Genomic DNA, 8,426 nt, shown 5'->3' with positions numbered 1-8,426 from the left:
GGCCAGTTGACTAGACTTGCCCCCCAGGCCTTAGGCTGCCAGCCCTCCCCTGGTGGCAGAGCTGGGGTCAGTGTGCATCAGGGCCTATAATAAGAACATGGGTGGAGTTGATCTGTCAGATCAGCTCCTACAGCCCTACCTCATTATGAGGAAAACAAAGGCCTGGTGCAAGAAGTTTGCAATTTATCTCATGCAAATTGCAACCTATAACGCTTTTTTGTTGCTCAAAAAAGCAGACACTGGGCTGAAACTGTCTTTTTTGCAGTTTCAGCTCCAAGTAATTTCAAGTATCTTGTACCGTGATGCACCTGGTCCCCAAGTGGTGATGGGAGCAAGCAGAATTGGGGCTACCAATTTTATTTTTAAACCCCCCCCTACAGCAAAGAAGCAGAATCCCCAAAAGAGATGCAGAGTGTTCTACAGCAGGGGACAAAGAAAGGACACCACATTTTGCTGTCCAGATTGCCCTGGAAAACCTGCACCCTGTGTCGGTAACTGCTTCAAGTTGTATCACACAGTTTCCCATTTTTAATTTTTTTTTGTTCCTGCTGCACTTTTGTATTTTTTTTAATTTTTTTTAAATGTAGTTTTTTTAGATTTTATTTGCTCCACCATTTTAAAGAGTTTTTATTTGCACTGACAAGTGTCCGCTGTGTCTATTCCGTGGCTGAGGGATCGCTTAACGGTGCTAGATCAAATCCCTTCTTGGAGATAGGCCAGGCTTTCTTGTAACCTGTCCCTACTGTTGGGTATAAGCATTTTTCTTTACCCAGATGTAAAGTTGAAAAACTGAATTGCTCATGTTCCAAATGTGGCCTTTTTGCACCCAAACAATCTGACAAACCCATGCATGTGGGGTATCACAGTACTCAGGAGATGTTGCTGAACACATATACCAGGAGCTGTAAATTCACACCTGACGTACAAAGTGTGTGAAAAAAACACCAAAAACAATTACTATCACAAACTTTGACAAGGGCTGGTGGTAGGATTAGTGCATGGAAATGGTTAAACTATCAGCATCTGAAATACCCTGGGGTGTCTAGTTTTCAAAAATATATGGTTTGGTGGGGTAAATTTAATTTGTCGGCTTCAAAGATGACCCAAATACCACATGGAGGCAGAATTACCAGATTCAGAGAAAAATGGTTTTGAATTAGCAAAACACTACTTGTACTTATTGCCCCATAACGTGCAGAAGAAAGCAAAAAAAAAAACATAAAAAACATTGGGTATTTCTAAACTCGGGACAAATAGTAGAATCTATTTAGCAGGTTTTTTCAGTAGCTTTTCATGATGAATAAAAGATTTTTCAAATAAAGTTTTTTCTAATTTTTCGTCTTATTTAATTATTTTTATTATAGGAAATTACATAATGGTGTCTGAAGAAAGCCCTTCTTGTCCTGAAAAAAAACAATATATGACTTGTGTGGGCTCAGTAAATGGGTTAAGAGAAAATTACAGCAAACACAAACACAGCAGAAATGATAAAACAGCTATTGTCACGAAGGGTACAAAAAATAGAATCAGCCTTTGTTACGAAGAGGTTAAAACCATAAAGAGATATTCATGGGATACACAATCAAAAGCTTTTTTAAAATCAAGAGATAAATTGGCTAGTTTTTGTCTACGATCTTTCTGATACCATATCAGATCACGAATTGAGGTTCCCACATAGCACGTCTTGGGATACCACAGATCTGATCTGGGTGAATGACCTTATCTATTACAGCTTTTGTTAGCTTTAGTTCTGTTAGCTAAAATCTTGGCCATAATTTTATAGTCAACATTCAGTAGGGTGATAGGTCTCCAGTTCTCTAAGTTTGCAAACGTACATTAAGAGCTCTCTTTTTTCTTCCTCTTGCTAGCAACAATAAAACAATTCTTAATCTTGGAGTTGGTTTCTCACCAGTGATAAAAAATCTGACTTGGGTCTTTCTGGCGCCGCCATCCCCTCCAACTATTAGAGGGGAACAACTTTTAGCAAAGAAGGAGATACGCTCTAAAATTTCCATTCTTTCGTTTCTAACTGGTGAAGCAAATACTGTACATTAAAACCTTTAAAAACCACATCAATTAAAATTGCTCTCTTGGGAGCAATTTTATTAATAGAATTTAAAACCACATTTTTGTTCTTAAAAAGGATTCCAACCCCAGCGGCTTTATTATCATTTGACCCGGACCAGTAAGAGGGCCCAGCGATCCAGTCCTTCTTTAAATGTCCATAAAACAGTCCATGATCTACTGCACACTCCTGTAAGAAAATTATCTCCGCATTTAGAGTCTGTAAATATGCAAATAAAGCAGCCCTTCTGATAGGGCTCCTCAGACTCCTCACATTAAGTGAGGCAACAATGAGATCCAATGTGAGAGGTCTACTGTGTTTTATCAGCATTCCTCGACCTTCATAGTATGAAACTTCTGACATGCTGCTGTAATCCATGATGTAAAAAGGATCAGACAGCACAAGTCCCATCTCAACAACACCTGCACAGCTCTGTATGCTTTGAGCCACCTTCCAGACAGATGACTCCGGAAGGTCTCGTAGCTCTGACTTCTGCTTTGATGATTTTACTCTGTCATCTCCAGGGTTCCCGGAAAACTCTACTTTGGATTTCTCCTCCGTGTTGTCGCCCAGGACCTCCACTTCAGCCTCCAGAAGGGGTGCTAAACAGGACTGACTGTCAGACCCCCCTCTTAGGCATGGAACCAGCTGGATACGCCACCAGACTTCCATCAGAGCAAACGTATGCGCAGGGTTGATGGTGAGATCTCACTGCTGGACTTTCCACCTCTGTCGTCAGGACTGCTCTCAAGGTCTCCCACAGGAATGTGACTCTCATGGCTAGTAGAAGGACCTACACAGGGATTTACACTGGGGAGGGATCCATTGCACCTGAAACAGCCAGTTCCTTCATCTGATTTCTTGGCATTACTGATCCCACTGCAACCAGCACAGCAGGATCATCTAGTGGCGGCATCACCATTACAGGCTCTTTCGGGTCAGCTGTAGAGGAGGGCTTACTTGACCTGGATCGAATATCCATATTATCTGCCCAGGAATGCAGGGGCTTATAAGGGCAGTCCTTATATCCATGGTCTGGCTAGCCACATCCATTGCACAACTGGGACTTATCACAGCTAGCGGTGAGGTGGCCCCATTCTCCACAGTTCCTGCATAGGAGCCTAGGGTCAGCTTGTCACCTGTTGCTACAGATGGAGAAACTCTGGGGGGATGCACTATTCCACTGACCCCTTCCTTGAGCTCTTTTAACTGCACAAGGAACCTCCTCTTACCGTTCCAAATCCCCAGCAAAACTATCATATACTGAGGCAAACATCGACGGGGGTACAGCATAACACCTATCACTATATACTGAGGCACGCACTGACAGTGGTACAGCATAACACCTATCACTATATACTAAGCCAAACATTGATGTGGTGTAGGCCTACCACTTCAGTGTCTGGCCTAGTTTATAGCAGAGTTGGACCGAAAATTCAGCATTCACTTGACCGAAACGAAAATGCCCCCCCAACAAAAACAAAAAAAACCTTTTATTAAAAGTAAGTATTACACCAAAATTAGACAAAAAATTCAATAACAAAATAAATAAATAAATAAATTAAAAATATATATATATAGATAGATAATTGTTAACAACAATCACACTCATATCATGCCCAGGCAGTCTGTACATGCTGGAACCTGGGCATGATAGGAATGTGATTACAGCCTCCCTATGCCATGCCCCCCCCACTTACACATCCATGCTATCACACACACACTCATTCACAAACATTCAGCATAAACTACAGCATAACACCCAATCACTCTCACACACTTACTAATCCATTCACACTGAATGTTTTTCTACCTGTTCTCCGTCACTGTCACTTTTCCTCCTCCTCTTCGTTCTTCCTCTTCTTCTTCTCTGTCCTGTCCTTCCGGTGCAATGAAGGCTGTGGGTGTGGCTTCAGTGTTGTGCGCTGGGATATGACATCAAATCCTGACACACAGCATCAGTTGCCGCGTGCATCGCAAGGGAGCAGGATCCTTTGTTTTTAAGCTGGTTAGAGGGAGATCCTTGATCTCCCCAACCAAGCCTGCTCCTCTAGAGACGGACATTACTGGCTGTCTCTGGAGGGGTGCTGTGCTCACAACCAGTAGCGGACCCCCCCCTCCGCTAGGTACGCTACTGGTTGTGCGCACAATTTTCTGATGTGTGCGCTCCCTCTGAAAGCTATGTGCACAAGCACACAGCTTAGAGGGAACACTGGTCCTGACCGGATGGAGAGTAACACCACACATAATCCCCCTCCCACAATGCAGGCGCCACAAATCTGTTTCTGAGCTCCACAGTCTTTACAGTCTCTTGTACTTTGGGAAATGTGTCATTCCGTACCAGGGCCCATAGTCTGTAGGAAGGAGGCTGGCACTCAGGCCCTGCCAGGAGCCCATGGAATGGAGGCTTCCGTGCCTCAATCTCCCCAACTGTAATGCCATCCTTTTTTTTTTCTTGACGCGGAGGAGAGAAAGGGGCGCCAAGCAGTCGCTCATGAATATGTTTTCATCAACCGCTTGGCCCCTCAGTCACCTCCACCAGGCCTCTAGCTCGGTTGTGGTGCCAGCATTTCATGCTGAGCACTGGAATATGATGCCGGTGTAACGTATGCTAGCACCAAAAGCACTCACCGCAGGAGATCTTCAGAATAAGGAATCACAAGGAACTCAGCATGATCCCAACAGTGAGGAAGCCGCCATGATAGCTGAAAATGGTAGATACTGAGCTGAAGCAGCGAGGTGCAGAAGCAGTAGATTATACGAACAGCCCGGGATCAGATACATGATGCCGGAAGTCAGACGAGCCAGGGGTCGGATACACAATGCAGATAGTCAGCCAAGCCAGGGGTCAGGTACACGATGCGGATAGTCAGCCAAGCCAGGGGTCAGGTACACGATGCGGATAGTCAGACAAGCCAGGGGTCGGTAACGATGGTCTCAGGCAGAGGTACAAAATCAGCAGGCAAGAGGGTAGTCAGGAAATCCAATGGTCAACCAAATAGTAACAAAGCAAACTCAAACTTCAATACAGAGATAAGACCACAACAGGGTGCCTGTGGACAGATCTGCAGGGTTTTTGAATCTGGCGCCACTTAAGGCCACGCCCCCAACAGAGCGTCAGGGGCGTCCCCTAAGACGTCCCTCTGACTCACGGCTCCAGTCGTGGGAATTGGCTGCGCCCCCAGTGGAGACCGGCGAACCGGTAAGTAAACCTCTCTGGGGATTCCTAAGGCAGCGAGCAGTTTTCATTCTGATCGCTGCCGAATCCCCAGACCTGCCATCCTGCTTCTTGCACCGGCGATCGGGTTGCGGATCACCGGTGCAGGGAGATCGGGAACTCCGGGCCCCACCGCACTTACGTGCGGACGTCCGCCGGAGACGGAGCCAGAGCTCTCCAGCTCGGGTCTCCGTTACCCGCGAGCGGATCGCCGCACACGAGACCCCAGGACCGTGACCCGACCCGGGACCGCGACCGGACCCGGGACCGCGATCGTGACAGCCGGAATATTGCCGCCGCCATATTCGTTTCTTAGGTATTCGGGGTGGACAACAAAAACGCACCCTTCGTGTTTGTTTAATGTTTGTCCGAATACGAATGCACAAGTCTAATTAATGAATATGTGTGAATGATTTTTGTGAATGAGTGAGAGAATAAATGATTGTGTGAATGAATTATGTGAATGAAAGTGTATAATTGATTTGTGGAAATGCAAAGATGTGCAGGGTGTTTGAGCCTTGGGGCCAAAGATGGCACAGGCCGGGCTGTTTGGGGACAAAGTTGACTCATGCTGGGCTGTTTGGGGACAAAGATGGCATGTCCTATGTGTGTTATCTGGGTGATGGTCAGGTTCTATGTGGGCAGTGTGGACACCAGGGCTGGCTTTGGGGTGTGCAACCTGTGATCTATGCCTGTAATTTAGGGGTATTTATCTATACCTTTAATGCTCATTTTTTATGTGATTTCCAATTGATCTAAACCTGCAAAGCTGTTTTTTGTGTTTTTCTGTTGGACCATATCTGCTATGCTATGTTTCCATACATTATGTATACCTGCCAACACAGGGTTTGCATGTCTTATTCAGTTGATCAATACCTGCATGCTGTTTTCATGTGTTGTTTATTTAATCTATTCCCTCAGTGCTAATTTTACATGTGATTTCCAGTTGATCTATACCTGCAGGAGTTGTATGTCTGATTCTGATTCAGTGTGGCAAATATTTTTTGGTGCAGGAGCAAAGGGAGTGGTTGCATGCTAGGGAGTATAGAGCTGGGCCCAAGGAAATGCTTGCGTAGGGTCCAATTTGTTCAATATAAAATGTATTGGCAGCAGGGTCTAATATTAGTATATATTGGCAGCAGAGACTAATATTAAAAAATAAGAACTAACTGCCAGTTCAGCTGTTACTTTGAAATCATATTTAAATCACAGTCTTTACTTCAAAGAGATAAGTACATAATATGCAGCTAAAAATGCATGTCTAATGCATATACACTCATTTGCTACTTTATCAGGTATACCTTGCTAGTACCGGGTTGGACCCCCTTTTGCTTTCAGAACTGCCTTTATTCTTCGTGGCATACTTTCTACAAGGTGCTGGAAACATTTGGTTTATATAGACATGATGGCATCAGGTAGCTGCTGCAGATTTGTTGGCTCCACATCCATGATGTGAATCCACCACATCCCAAAGGTTCTCTGTTGGATTGAAGTTTCGTGACTCTTGAGGCCATTGGAGTACAGTGGACTCATTGTCATGTTCAGGAAACCAGTTGATGATGTGAGCTTTGTGACATGGTGCATTATCCAACTGGAAGTAGCCATCAGAGGATGGGTACACTGTGATAAAAAAGGGAGGGACATGGTCAGCAACAATACTCAGGTAGGCTGTCATGTTTAAACAATGCTCAATTGGTACTATGGGGCCCAAAATGTGCAAAGAAAATGTCCTCCACACTATTACACCTACACCACCAGCCTGAACGGTTGATACAAGGCAGGATGGATCCATGCTTTCATGTTGTTTATGCCAAAGTCTGACCCTGCCATCTGAATGTCCCAGCTGGAATCGAGACTCATCAGACCAGGCAACATTCTTCCAGTCTTCCATTGTCCAACTTTGGTGAGCCTGTGCGAATTGTAGCCTCGGTTTCCTGTTCTTAGCTGACAAGAGTGGCACCCTGTGTGGTCTTCTGCTGCTGTAGCCCATCTGCTCCATGATTCCACGTGTTGCGAGTTCAAAGGTTGTAACAAGTGATTATTTGAGTTACTGTTGCCTTTCTGTCATCTCAAACCAGTCTGCCCATTCTCGTCTGACCTCTGACATCAACAAGGCATTTTCATCCACACAACTGCTGCTCACTGGATATTTTCTCTTTTTCAGACCATTCTCTGTAAAGAGACAATTGTGTGGAAAACTCCCAGTAGATCAGCAGTTTCTGAAATACTCAGACCAGCCCGTCTGGCACAAAAAACCATGCCACGTTCAAAGTCACTTAAATCCCCTTTCTTCCCCATTCTGATGCCCGTTTTGAACTTCAGCAAGTTGTCTTGACCACGTCTACATGCTGTAAGAAATCATTTTTATACTTTTATTTAGTTCTGCACATTTTAGGCCTGAATGCAACTTGAGTGCTAGGAACATATGGTATCAATTAAGTGATGTAGCTTAGAGGGTCTTCTGTGGAATGCCGGTGTATCATATGACTGTTCCAATAGGATTCCTTTACGTATACCCTAAGAAAATGTAAAGGGGTATAAATTGGCATGATTACAAGGACAAGGTCTCTTTCCACGCTCTCACCTTCATCTCACCAAGAATATTGAACCTACAGTACCTTTTATCAACATTTGTTCCAGCATCGGTACTGTATGAATTGATAATTTGTTATTGAATAAACCTGATTAATAGACATAGAAGCTGTGGTCTTGATTGCTGTTTGATCACTGGAGAAGTTTAGATATTCAAGACAAAGAATATTCTAACACATGCCTAAATGTATTGAGTTGATATATAATATACACCTGTGTGTGTAATCTAATGCGCTTCATGGTGTGTCCCTGAATGGCAGAAAGAAAACGTGGTCACGCTAGTGACAGGGTTCTCTGCTACATTTTCTCTGTAGATTGTAATCGTAATTTTCACGTCGTCATCTTCAGCTCTGGCACTCAAGGCAGATGCGCTGTTTACAAAAATGCTCATGCACTGCTGAGCGTGTCTGCAGGAAATCTTGCTCCAAAGCTGACTACAACCGCTACAAGTTCATCCTCCATGCTTACACATCTGCCCTTCAGCTAGCTAAACAAACATACTTTTCTTCCCTCATTTCATCTCTCTCCTCCAACCCCAAATGACTTTTCTCC

The 8,426-nt window shown here is 44.3% G+C and overlaps 1 non-coding gene across 1 annotated transcript; it reads left to right on the top strand.

Annotated features, from left to right (window-relative positions):
• Window positions 1–631: 631 nt before the first annotated feature.
• On the top strand, window positions 632–757 carry LOC128468088 (small nucleolar RNA SNORA35). The gene has a single exon (XR_008345805.1). It is a non-coding gene; the product is annotated as a small nucleolar RNA SNORA35 (small nucleolar RNA).
• Window positions 758–8,426: the final 7,669 nt, after the last annotated feature.

This window comes from Spea bombifrons, chromosome 10 (assembly GCF_027358695.1).
Source record: "Spea bombifrons isolate aSpeBom1 chromosome 10, aSpeBom1.2.pri, whole genome shotgun sequence".
NCBI lineage: Eukaryota > Metazoa > Chordata > Amphibia > Anura > Pelobatidae > Spea > Spea bombifrons.
Note: the sequence above shows the minus strand (reverse complement) of the source record. Positions and strands in the feature narration are given on the sequence as shown.